Here is a 14596-nt window from a genome sequence, read left to right on the forward strand (position 1 = left end):
TGGTGGCTTCTTACGAAGCGATTCCATTCGGCAGATTCCACGCACAAACTTTTCAGTGGGATCTGCTGGACAAATGGTCCGGATCGCATCTGCAGATGCATCAGCGGATAACCTTATCGCCACGGACAAGGGTGTCTCTTCTGTGGTGGTTGCAGAGTGCTCATCTGTTAGAGGGCCGCAGATTCGGCATACAGGACTGGGTCCTGGTGACCACGGATGCCAGTCTGAGAGGCTGGGGAGCGGTCACACAGGGAAGAAACTTCCAGGGAGTATGGTCAAGCCTGGAGATGTCTCTTCACATAAATATACTGGAGCTAAGAGCGATTTACAATGCTCTAAGTCTGGCAAAACCCCTGCTTCAGGGTCAGCCGGTGTTGATCCAGTCGGACAACATCACGGCAGTCGCCCACGTAAACAGACAGGGCGGCACAAGAAGCAGGACAGCAATGGCAGAAGCTGCAAGGATTCTTCGCTGGGCGGAAGATCATGTGATAGCACTGTCAGCAGTATTCATTCCGGGAGTGGACAACTGGGAAGCAGACTTCCTCAGCAGACACGATCTACACCCGGGAGAGTGGGGACTTCATCCAGAAGTCTTCCACATGATTGTGAACCGTTGGGAAAAACCAATGGTGGATATGATGGCGTCCCGCCTCAACAAAAAACTGGACAGGTATTGCGCCAGGTCAAGAGACCCTCAGGCAATAGCTGTGGACGCTCTGGTAACACCGTGGGTGTTCCAGTCAGTGTATGTGTTCCCTCCTCTGCCTCTCATACCAAAGGTACTGAGAATTATACGGCAAAAGGGAGTAAGAACGATACTAGTGGCTCCGGATTGGCCAAGAAGAACTTGGTACCCGGAACTTCAAGAGATGCTCACGGAGAATCCGTGGCCTCTACCTCTAAGACCGGACCTGCTTCAGCAGGGACCGTGTCTATTCCAAGACTTACCGCGGCTGCGTTTGACGGCATGGCGGTTGAACGCCGAATTCTAAGGGAAAAAGGCATTCCGGAAGAGGTCATTCCTACACTGGTAAAAGCCAGGAAGGAGGTGACTGCACAACATTATCACCGCATTTGGAGAAAATATGTTGCGTGGTGTGAGGCCAGGAAGGCCCCCACGGAGGAATTTCAATTGGGTCGATTCCTACATTTCCTGCAAACAGGATTGTCTATGGGCCTCAAATTGGGGTCCATTAAGGTTCAAATTTCGGCCCTGTCGATTTTCTTCCAGAAAGAATTGGCTTCAGTTCCTGAAGTCCAGACTTTTGTAAAAGGAGTACTACATATACAGCCCCCGGTTGTGCCCCCAGTGGCACCGTGGGATCTTAATGTAGTCTTGGATTTTCTCAAATCCCATTGGTTTGAGCCGCTCAAATCGGTGGAGTTGAAGTATCTTACATGGAAAGTAACCATGCTACTGGCCCTGGCTTCAGCCAGGAGAGTATCAGAATTGGCGGCTTTATCATATAAGAGCCCATATCTGATTTTCCATACGGACAGGGCAGAACTGCGGACACGTCCTCATTTTCTGCCTAAGGTGGTGTCAGCGTTTCACCTGAACCAGCCTATTGTGGTGCCTGCGGCTACTAACGATTTGGAGGATTCCAAGTTGTTGGACGTGGTCCGGGCATTGAAAATATATATTTCAAGAACGGCGGGAGTCAGAAAGTCTGACTCACTGTTTATATTGTATGCACCCAACAAGATGGGTGCTCCTGCTTCTAAGCAGACGATTGCTCGTTGGATTTGTAGCACAATTCAACTTGCACATTCTGTGGCAGGCTTGCCACAACCTAAATCTGTCAAGGCCCATTCCACAAGGAAAGTGGGCTCATCCTGGGCGGCTGCCCGGGGGGTCTCGGCATTACAACTCTGCCGAGCTGCTACTTGGTCAGGGGCAAACACATTTGCAAAATTCTACAAATTTGATACCCTGGCTGAGGAGGACCTTGAGTTCTCTCATTCGGTGCTGCAGAGTCATCCGCACTCTCCCGCCCGTTTGGGAGCTTTGGTATAATCCCCATGGTCCTGACGGAGTCCCCAGCATCCACTTAGGACGTTAGAGAAAATAAGAATTTACTTACCGATAATTCTATTTCTCGTAGTCCGTAGTGGATGCTGGGCGCCCATCCCAAGTGCGGACTGTCTGCAATACTTGTACATAGTTATTGTTACAAACAAATTCGGGTTGTTATTGTTGTGAGCCGTCTGTTCAGAGGCTCCTACGTTTGTCATACTGTTAACTGGGTTCAGATCACAAGTTATACGGTGTGATTGGTGTGGCTGGTATGAGTCTTACCCGGGATTCAATATCCTTCCTTATTGTGTACGCTCGTCCGGGCACAGTATCCTAACTGAGGCTTGGAGGAGGGTCATAGGGGGAGGAGCCAGTACACACCACCTAATCCTAAAGCTTTATTTTTGTGCCCTGTCTCCTGCGGAGCCGCTATTCCCCATGGTCCTGACGGAGTCCCCAGCATCCACTACGGACTACGAGAAATAGAATTATCGGTAAGTAAATTCTTATTATTACACACTGTGACCCCCTCACTCACTGCTGCACCTAGTGCATTATATTATACACACTGTGACCCCCCACACACACTCACTGCTGCACCTAGTGCATTATATTATTACACACTGTGACCCCCACACTCACTGCTGCACCTAGTGCATTATATTATACACACTGTGACCCCCCACACACACACTCACTGCTGCACCTAGTGCATTATATTACACACTGTGACCCCTCTCCCCCCCCCCCCCCCCACACACACAGACACACACACACTCACTGCTGCACCTAGTGCATTATATCTTGATCCGAGGCACCAACAGGCTCAAAGCTTTGACTGTTCCAAGAATGCATAGCGCCGCCTCCGTGCACAAGAGCTCAGTTTTTAGTTAACCAGTCCAATGCAGTAGCAGGAAAAGAGATGACAACGGTTAGTAGCCCCATACACCACATTCTCACGACAGGAGACGTGTCAGCGGCTAATGCCATACCAACCCAAAGAAGCTGAGTGCGTCAGGGTGGGCGCCTTGTGGAGCCCAGTGTACCTCGCAGAAAGAGTTTTAACAAAGGTAAGTTCTTACCATAAAACTCGTTTTCTGCTGCGGGGTACACTGGGCTCCACAAGGAATGGACAATGGGGTGTAGAGTAGGATCTTGATCCGAGGCACCAACAGGCTCAAAGCTTTGACCATACCTCCCAACTGTCCCGATTTTGGCGGGACAGTCCCGTTTTTCACGGTCTGTCCCGCTGTCCCACCCGCGGATCGCAGTGTCCCACGGGTGGGGGGGCAGTTGGGAGATCCCTCCCTGTCACTCGCTGCTCTGAGGAGAGCAGCGGTGAATAGATGCTGTGCGCATGCGCACAGCGTCTATTCACGGCAGAGAGAGGGACAGCGCTGTTCATGCCCCCCATAATGACGAGAATGGGGGCGTGGCTTGCGGTTGTGGCACTTGCCGTGAGGCCACGCCCCCTTCCCGTTAGGCCACGCCCCAAAAATGGGTCCCTACTCCCCTCATGCCAAAGTTGGGAGGTATGCTTTGACTGTTCCCAGAATGCATAGCGCCGCCTCCTATATCACCCCGCCTCCCAGCACGGGAGCACAGTTTTGTAAGTTGGTGCTGCAGTAGCAGGCACTTAACAGAGGGGCTGCTCCAGGCAGCCTAAGAAGTGCTTTTCTTCTGAGGAAAAAAGTGAAGACTTCAAGGGCAGCAGCAGGGGATGCAGTCAGTTTACCTCCAATCAAAATCCCGACGTTCAAACCGATCCCAGCAGCAGTGTTACATGTCAGTGGACATTCACTGCTTCAGCTCCATCTCTCCCCCAGCGGCGCTGTACACTCCCGAGCCCTGGTTGCCGAGTACCTACAGCGGAGGCTCCGGTTTTCTTCTTGTCAGGCACACACGACGGGGGCTCTCCGGAATCGCGTGGCCGCGCTTCGGGAGGTGGTAAGTGGGTCCCGCTTGCGGAACCCGGTCTTTATCGCGATCCGGCGCGGTCAGTGGGAGGCGGGCCGCGCGCGCTGGCGGTGGACACTGTGGCAGTACAGGCGATCCCACTAGATCACCAGGGCATGGGACAGGTCAGGTTTTCTCTATAAACCGTTTTATTAGAGCCCGCAGTACCCGAGGGTTTTGCCAGCAGAGGGGTAAGGCTTGGACCTGAAGCCCCTCCCCCAGGGCGCCATTTCTAGCAAGTGTTCCCGCCCTGGAGCTGCATATCTGCCTCTCCCTCACTCCCTGTCAGTGTCTGCGGCGCCATTATCCCTCAGCTCACTGTTCCTGGGACTACTTGGGCAAATCCTCCTATGTAAAGCCGCCTGGTTGTCAGTGCTGTGACTTTACAAGACACTTAAGTATTCTACCTGCCTTTTTAGACAGTGTTAGTTAAGAAAGAGTGCACTTAGTCAGGGGTTTATAGTACAATTACCCTGTGATATACATCCAGTTCTTACTGTGTACTGTTATATCTATTGTTATATAGCTGTGTAAGCTAGTCCAGTGCAGTATTATTGTCAGTAATAACCTCTGCATTGTACAAACTGTGACTATTTGTGTGTGCATTTGATAGCTGAGTGGTGTCCATCTCGTGTCTTTCACTCAACCTGCTATCCCTATATTCTATAACCTGAGGGGGCTTGGTGCGTCAGATTTTATCTAATATAGGATTTTCACAAAGATATAGTGTATTACGTATTTTTCTCTGTGATTTAGTCACCATATCTCTCCTTTATCTCTGCTGGTGCTGACTACACTGCGCAGGGGTTTGGGTTTAGAGGTATAGTGCTGCTGACAATTGTACTGTGTTACCTGATAGTGCAAGTTATATCATGTCTACTTCTGAGGGTAACGGTTCTGGGGCTGAACACACTGCCGGTGTTGCTGCAGTCACAGACCCATATGAGGAGAATATAGCAGCTTTGGGCTCTGGTTCTGGGGACTCCTTGGCCCCCAGTGGGACGGTGGCAACGGGGGCAAATAATGACCCGCCGTGGGCCGCGTTTTCCACGCTTCTGCATATGCTAGTTCATAAACTAACACCCCCTATGGGACCCCCAATGCCGGTGCAACCGTATGTGGTCCCTGCAGCTAACCCGCCGTGGGCAAACGATTTATCTGCTCAATTAAAGAAGTTGAACCAGTCCCTGACTACTAAAAAGTCTGACCGACGCTCGCCTACGCGAGCGCTTGTCTCCTCACAATCCACTGCTGTCACTGACACCTCGTCTGATGAAGACGGCACTTACACTGACCCCACAGGTTCTGACTCAGATACGGCTGATGGGGAGGGTGGTTCACATGTGGATATTCCTGATCTTTTGGAGGCTATTAATTTAATCTTACAGATTACGGATGATCCCGAGCCATCCGTTCCTCCTAAGAAACCAGATAGGTTCAAGCGTCAGAAGATGATTAAACAAGTTTTACCTCACTCTGACCACCTAATTGATATACGTCAGCAACCCTGGGAAAACCCGGGTACGAAGTTTGTGCCTCAAAAGAAGATGCTGGCTCGCTATCCCCTCGCGCCGGAGCTGTCTAAGAAGTGGGAAACGCCTCCTTCAGTGGACTCAACATGTGGCTAGGATGGTGGTTTCCTCAGCTCTACCGGTCACCACCGTCACGTCTCTAAAAGAGCCTACGGATAAACGTGTGGAGGGTTGTCTGAAAGCGATTTACACCCTCACGGGTGCTGCACAAAGGCCCACTATTGCAGCTACTTGGGCTGCAGAGGCTATTGAAGCATGGGCCTTGGAGTTAGATGCTGAAATCTCCTCTGACCATGCTAGACAATGCTTGTCTTATATTGTCACAGCTTCTCGTTATATTAACGAGGCGGCTTCTGATGCCGGTATCCTGGCAGCCAAGGCCTCTACTACGTCAGTCCTGGCTCGCCGGATATTGTGGCTGAGATCCTGGTCTGTGGATCTGAACTCTAGAAAAACCCTGGAGGTACTCCCTTTCAAGGGAGATTTTCTATTTGGGGAGGATTTAAATAAGATTGTGGCTGACTTGGCTACTGCCAAAACTGCCTGTCTGCCAAGTACTGCTCCTTCTGTGTCGAAGGCTAAAGTTACTTCCTTTCACCCCTTTCGTCCTTCAGGTAAAGCAAAAGGTCAGGCGTACAACAAGCAGGCCCGCACTTCCAAACCTGGTAAACCTAAGCCCAAAAGAGCCTGGGCGGCCCATCAGCCAGCTTCCAAGACGGATAAACCTGCCGCATGACGGGGCGGGCCTCCCTCTGGGGGATCCCAGGGTGGGGGGCCGGCTTATAGGGTATACCCAGGAATGGTTGAAGACCACTTCAGATGCCTGGGTACGGGAAGTCGTCACTCGAGGTTACGCCATAGCCTTCAAAAACCGACTCCTTCATCGATTTTGCCAGACAGATGTCCCGTTGGACAAGACAAAGGCAAACACTCTACATTCGGTGGTACAGACCCTCCTGGATACAGGAGTCGTAGTACAGGTGCCTCTTGCGCAGAGGGGCCGGGAGTACTATTCTCCGAAACCGTATGGGTCCTCCCGGCCCATTCTCAACCTCAAGGCATTGAACAAGTTTGTGAAGGTTTCCAAGTTCCGGATGGAAACCCTTCGCTCTATAGTTCTGGCCTTGGAACCTGGGGACTTCATGGTCTCCCTGGATATACAGGATGCTTACCTGCATATTCCTATAGCAGTGTCTCATCAGCAATACCCGAGATTAGCGATTGGCAACTGCCATTACCAGTTTCGGGCGTTACCTTTTGGTTTAACAACGGCTCCGCGAGTTTTTACAAAAGTCATGGCGGTGATGACGGTGGTACTCCGCTGTCAAGGGGTCAGGATACTGCCGTATTTGGACGACCTGTTAATCCTGGCAAATTCCCCAGAACTTCTCCTGCGTCATCTAGATGTGACGGTCCGGTTTCTGCAAGCCCACGGGTGGCTCATCAACTGGAAGAAGTCATCCCTGATCCCTGCTCAGAGCATGGTGCATCTGGGAGCACTATTGGACACTCACAACCAGCGGTTGTTCCTGTCTCAGGAGAAAGTCCTGAAACTTCAGGACAGGATTCGTTGCTTCCTATCTCGTTCGCAAGTGTCGATACATTCGGCGATGCAGGTGCTGGGCCTCATGGTATCAGCATTCGACATGGTGGAGTATGCTCAATTTCACTCTCGCCCTCTCCAGAGGCTGATTCTAGCCAAATGGGACGGCCTGCCTCACCGGATCAGGTCTCAAATGATCTCATTGACTCCGGAGGTCCGTCTGTCACTGCTCTGGTGGCTCCGGGACCAACAACTGTGCAGGGGCCGTCCGTTCTGGATATCCGACTGGGTCCTGATGACGACAGATGGCAGTCTAAGAGGTTGGGGCGCGGTGCTGGAGCAACACTCCCTCCAGGGGCGGTGGACCAAGGAGGAGTCCCTCCTCTCGATCAATATTCTGGAGTTGCGGGCGGTCTTCAGTGCCTTGAACCTAGCCCAGCATTTAATTCAGAATCGTCCTGTTCAAGTACAGTCGGACAACGCCACCACAGTGGCTTACATAAATCATCAAGGCGGCACTCGAAGCCGCCTAGCAATGAAGGAAGTCTCACGGATTCTAGAGTGGGCAGAACGCCATCTACCGGCTATATCGGCAATATTCATTCCGGGAGTCCTGAATTGGGAAGCAGACGTTCTCAGTCGTTAGGACGTGCATGCCGGCGAGTGGGGCCTCCATCCAGAAGTGTTTCAACTCCTAGTGGAAAGGTGGGGCCTTCCAGACGTAGATCTAACATAGTAACATAGTATCTGAGGTTGAAAAAAGACAATTGTCCATCGAGTTCAACCTATTTGTGGTGTCCTATGCATGATGATTTGACTAAAATTTCTGACTGATGCTGCTGTCAGCCGTTGCATTTTATCCCTATTTATAGTAACTATAATGCATGACTATGCACCATACCCCTGGATATCCTTATCCAATAGGAATTTATCTAACCCATTCTTAAAGGTGTTGACAGATTCCGCCATTACAACTCCCTCGGGCAGGGAATTCCAAACACGTATTGTCCTTACCGTGAAAAAGCCTTTACGCCGTATTGTGCGGAATCTCCTCTCCTCTAACCTGAGCGAGTGTCCACGAGTCCTCTGTGTTGATCTAACCAAAAACAGGTCCCGCGCAAGCTCTGTGTATTGTCCCCTTATATATTTGTAGATGTTGATCATATCCCCTCTTAGTCTCCGCTTTTCCAATGTAAACATGCCTAGTCTTTCAAGCCTTTCCTTGTATTCCATCGTCTCCATGCCCTTAATTAGTTTGGTCGCCCTCCTCTGTACCTTTTCAAGCTCCAGGATATCCTTTTTGTAGTACGGTGCCCAGAATTGTACACAGTATTCAAGGTGTGGCCTCACTAGTGATTTATATAACGGGAGTATAATACTCTCGTCCCTAGCCTCAATACCCCGTTTTATGCATGCTAATATCTTATTAGCCTTCTTTGCTGCAGTCCTACTTTGGGTACTACTGCTTAGCTTGCTATCTATGAGGACACCTAAGTCCTTTTCCAGTACAGAATCCCCTAATTTTACCCCATTTAGTAGGTAGGTGTAATTTTTGTTCTTGTTACCACAGTGCATTACCTTACACTTGTCTGTGTTGAAGCGCATTCTCCATTTGGCTGCCCATGCTTCTAATTTAACTAAGTCGTTCTGAAGAGACTCGGCATCCTCCTCTGTATTTATAGCCTTACACAATTTGGTATCATCTGCAAAAATTGACACCATGCTCTCTAGACCTTCTGTTAGGTCGTTAATGAAAATATTGAACAATAGCGGTCCTAATACTGAGCCTTGCGGCACACCACTTAGCACTTCAGTCCAAGTTGAAAAAGATCCATTAACCACAACGCGCTGCTTCCTATTATCTAACCAGTTTTTGACTCAAGTGCATATTGTGCTTCCTAGCCCCGATTCTTGTAGCTTGTAGATAAGTCTCATGTGTGGTACAGTATCAAACGCTTTGGCAAAGTCTAAAAAGATGACATCCACGTCTTTACCCTGATCTAGGTTTGCGCTTACTGTTTCATAAAAGCCAAGTAAGTTGGTTTAACAGGATCTGTCCTTCATAAACCCATGTTGATTCCTTTTAATGACCTTATTGGTTTCAAGGAACTTCTGAATACTATCTCTTAGAATACCTTCCAATACTTTCCCCATTATAGATGTAAGACTAACTGGTCTATAATTACCTGGTTCAGCTTTACTTCCCTTTTTGAATATAGGCACTACTTCCGCTATACGCCAGTCTTTGGGAACCATACCTGATATAACTGAATCCTCAAAGATCAAAGATAGCGGTTTTGCCAGTTCAGAGTGAAGCTCCATTAGAACCCTTGGATGAATACCATCGGGCCCTGGTGATTTATTAATCTTTAAATGTTTTAATCGGTCACAGACTACTTCCTCGCTTAAATAAGTACCTATCAGTGTGATATTCTCATTATTGAGATTGTGTGTCAGTCCCTGAATTGGGTCCTCTCTAGTGAATACTGTAGAAAAAAACTCATTTAGTGTGTCCGCTATGTCATTATCATTTTTGCTTAAGACTCCCAACTTGTCTTTTAAAGGGCCTATACTCTCCTTTTTTAATCTCTTGCTATTAATGTATTTAAAGAATTTTTTGGGATTCGCTTTGCTTTCCTTTGCTACTAGTTTTTCAGTTTCTACTTTAGCCGCTCTTATTTCCTTTTTGCAATTTTTGTTACATTCCTTATAGTGCTGAAATGACTCTGCTTCCCCGTCAGATTTGTATTTTTTAAATGCTCGCCTTTTCTTGCCCATAAGTTCCTTAATCTTTTTGTTAAGCCACATCGGTTTATGATTTTTATTCCCTTTTTTGCTACTCATAGGAATATATTTGAGTGTATTTTTAGCTAGCGGGAATTTTAGTACCTCCCATTTCTCCGTAGTATTTTTTCCTAAAAACAAACCTTCCCATTCAATATCCCTGAAAAATACCCTCATCTTTTCAAAATTTGCTTTGCTAAAGTTTAAAGTCCTAGTTGAGCCAGTATAGGGCTGTTTGTAGAAACTGATATTGAATGTGACCATATTGTGGTCGCTGTTTCCTATGGGTTCCCCTACTATAATACCCGATACCAAATCCTGATTGTTTGTTAATACCAGGTCTAAGATTGCATTGTACCTAGTTGGTTCCTCAATTAGTTGGACTAAGTAGTTATCATTTAGTGTGTTTAAAAACATATTGCCCCTAGCAGTATCACATGAATCGTTTTTCCAGTTTATCTCTGGATAGTTAAAATCTCCCATCACTACTATGTCTCCTACTCCTGTTGCTCTTTCAATTTGCTTTAGTAACAATTCATCATCAGATGCGTTGATACCAGGCGGCCTATAGCATACACCCAATACTTACTTTTTTATTCCTTTTTCTCCGCATGCAATTTCTACCCATAATGTCTCAACAGTGTCTACAGTCCCCTCCTGAATATCTTCCCATATATTAGGTTTTAAAAACGGCTTTACGTACAGACACACCTCTCCACCCTTTTTATTTAGTCTGTCTCTCCTAAACAGTTGTCAAAGTCAGAAAAATATCACGATGCACACTACCATATTTGCACCTCATACAGGTCCGTGCTGCGCATGCGTGCGCTCTCCCGTGCGTGCGCATACCCGCTGTTACGTGCACCCGCAGGCGCACGGTATGCGCATTTACGGTAGAGTTTCTGTGTGCCCAGCGTGCGACTCAATCGTTACATATTTTAACTATATAATGTATTTTGTAGATCATGGTCCCCTTGATAGATTCTGAAAGTTTAGTTAATATAGCATGTTCATGGACAAAGAGATCCCTCTTTGTTTGATACGAAGGGTCAGACATGGGTCATACAGTGGTGTTTAGTATCCATCGGAAGAGTATTTAATTAGCAATATTCCGGTGTTGGTTTGAAGCGGATTAATCGCTCGTGCGAATAGTTATGGACATAAGAAGTTTATGTACTTTTACTATTATTTGCACTTACTTATCCATGCGGCGGGAAACCTAGTTTCCCACCCACCTGAGCAGTTGGAAATAGACACAGCCCACCTGTATGAATCAACCTATGACCTTTTGTTATAATGCGAAGACGAATTCCTGTGTCCAATGAACAATGAGATTGTAGGGACCATTGAATTGTATTGTGTGTAGGGCATAAATAGACAAGCCGATCATATCCAGCTCACTCTCTTCAACGGTTCTCATCACTGATAATCGGGAGCTGGATATTCAGAAAGGCGCATGCGATCGTTTCCCCTTGTGCGTAAGTTTTCTCCGCAATCATATTGTCTTTATTGTTATTGTGAGCCATATCTCTCTCTCTCTCGCTCTCTCTCTCTCTTCCTCTTTCTCTCTCATTTTCCCTTAAAGGTAATTGTATTGTATTGTATTTCCTGTGTAGTTATCTGGTTAGTTAGTCTATGTTATATTGTAGTGTATGACTTGTATTGTATTATTCTTTTTCAAGTATAACATTCATATAAGGCGTTAGACCCTAAGCCCAGTATTTGTGTATTTCTTATAGTGTTAAGTATTCTCAGAGCGTCGGTGACGCTCGAACAGCTTTTAAGTTAATAAGGTTACACTGTGTTGCATCTACACTCTATCACTACACTAAGGTTTTCCTGTATAATACATTGTTCATGGTTAACATATAAAGGTTTAACATTGTGAGCGTCAGCGCCGCTGGTGATCTCCTCGTGGTCCCGAGCGTCCGCTACGCTATAGCGAAATATTACGTTAGTCGGCAGCCAATAGCGTGCCTGCCTGTGATCTCTTGGCCGTGAGCGAACGTGACGCTTGAGCGTCTCGACTACGGCTAAGCGATTGCTACGCAACGTGCGTACCCTTACGGTACTCCATACGTCAATAGCGTACAGTGTTCTTAGACCTCTTAAAGGGTTTTAAATAAGATAAATATTTGGCTTTATCAATTGGCGGCTCGTCCGTCCTTCACATATCTCTGCTAGGTAATTTCAGCAGACATTATCCATCAGCAAAGGGCGGGAGATCATATTCCTCGTAGTGCTGTCTGGATAAGCGTCTGCTTCGCTTAGTAAAGGGTGCTGAGGGAATCCGGAACCGGAGGTAAGAACAACACGCTAGTGTCTTTTAAAACTGTTTATTTCTGTCTTGCGTACGCACACACGCATATCTGCATTTCTTTTTATTCGTGTATTTTCATATATCACTCTCCTGTTTGCCATTTTATAATTGATAAACGTGCTAAGAGAGATTTGTCGCTATTTCATAGTTAAAGTGTAAAAGTAATACATTAAGGGATAAATTGCAAAGCACGCACACAGCTCTACCTAAAGATACAAGGAGAGATCGGTGTGGTGCTCGGTAGATGATCAAGGATCATCTACATTGATAAACGTGTTAGTTGTGTTACGGTGGATAAAGACTGGTGTACACGTGTCTCTAACAAAGGGTGAGACTCGCGTACGCAAAGGCCGACGCACGCAGCGTATATTACGCAACGGAGCGTCCGGGTACGCCCACGTAACTCAAATCACACGCTAGTGTTATTTAAACAGGCGAAAAGGTGGCGACGCGATAAATAGCGCAAGTCTATTTTAGTGTCCGAAATTTAGACTAACAGATCCTTCTCCAAATTTACAACACATCTGGTCTAAAGGAAAGAAATTTCTGCGCAGAAATAGAAATAGAAACAAAAGTGTACATGTGGTGAGTGAGTGTTTGCATATATAAGTTTTTACAATTTTGGGGATTGAACCACAGAAATCATCGAGTTCTCGTGAAATTACATACGTGTAAGTGACATGCACGGTGGCTAGGGAGGCATCCCTTGTTAAACATATAAAGAGCATTAGAGTGTAGTAGACCAGGAGGTCATACTGTAGCAGACCAGGAGGTCAGACCAGGAGGTCGCATAACAGACCAGGAGGTCCAGGTACAGCAGACAAGGAAGTCCGCTATAGAGTCAAGTAGCCCAACACCAAGAAGGGTTGGGGCGGAACCCATATAGGCCATAAAGCTCAGGCTGAAGGAATTCGCAGCTGCTGAATGTCGAATCCGTTGGTCGCTCCGTACATAAGATTAGTTGCTTATGTACTGAACGATTGTACCGCACGTAATTGTGTTCATTAGTTAGTAATCTGACCTAGTACCATTTGTGTACGAAAGGGGTCATAAACGCTATTTGTACATTCTAACGTGATTTGTGTAATTTTTTATTTTTAAAAGGGAAGTTCGCTGGTCACTCAGGAATTATCCAACAACCCCACAGTTACTGGAAAGGGTTAATACTCTGCGGATCACACTCACATGTTCCAGTAAACAAAGGTTCATAGGGGCCCTGGGTCGAGTACGCCAGCACTATATCAGTGTGGAGGTCGTATTGGTCGGCGTGGGCGAGTAAGTGGGGTACTCTGTAAACTACCACCGTCAACCTATCTTTGAATATTTTGGTTTTTTGTAAGGGTTCGCTGAAGACCCTGATATAAAGGTCAGAGGTAGAGCAAGCAACACCTGCAAATTATGGGGGCCAGTTGTTCAGGAAGGGGGCGATCAACCTCGGTTCGGGTTGATTTAGTGAACCAACCAATCGGGTCGGCAAGGTACGTAATGTGTGAAAAATACGGTTCACACACAGAAGTTTTATGTGATGAATGGGAGAGAATGACGGTACATGACGGGGAGAAGTTCCCAAGAGTAGGCAGCTTTAGCCCAGAAGTGTTACAAAATCTAAGGAGGAGGATATGTCTCATTAAATCAACAAAGAGACGGATCAAACATTATGATTATTTGCAGTTATGGCAACAGGAGGGTGAAATACAGAGAGGATTGGCTCAGGCGGCGGGATCTAATCCTATCAGGAAACTGATAGCCACGGCCCCGCCGCCACCATACATATCAGGAGAGAAATTGGTTGCGGAGAATGACGCACTAGGGTGTAACAAACAAACACTTAGCAACTGTGTAAATGTTAATAAGTTAACCAATGCAAGTATTAACCCGTGCAAGTTGTACCCTGTTTTGAACTTTCCCCAGGAGTGTGATCAAGAAGACGAAGCATCAACAATATCGGCACTCTCTCTAGCAGCCACCATATCGGAAACAACAGTAGGCACGGCCCAACCCTTAAGATTAGTAACAAAGGCCCCTAGCGGAGGGACAGGTGAGGTCGTATCAACGGGTAAGTACGGCACCTTACACTATGCTGAAACCATTTCACCACAGGCTGTAGAATCTAATCAGAATGACATTATTAAACTTGCTCCCGTTAGGGTGATAGCTGTTCCAAATGGGAAAACGGACACTACAGGAGTCACTCCCATTAGGAACATTGCCATGTATAGCCCATTTTCCCGAATGGAATTAAGAACCATAGTGTCTGAATTCCCTGATCCAAGGAAAGATCTAGTTGCTAGCCAGAAATACATCAGAGACCTAGGAAACACTGTAGAGCCAAATAACAAAGACTGGCAGATATTGCTGAGGGCATGTTTACCCTCCAATGTCGACTCAGCTCAATTTTTAGCTGACTGTGGATTGGATCAGGATGTACCCCTTACAGATGT

Source organism: Pseudophryne corroboree, chromosome 9 (genome assembly GCF_028390025.1).
Source record: "Pseudophryne corroboree isolate aPseCor3 chromosome 9, aPseCor3.hap2, whole genome shotgun sequence".
Taxonomy (NCBI): Eukaryota; Metazoa; Chordata; class Amphibia; order Anura; family Myobatrachidae; genus Pseudophryne; species Pseudophryne corroboree.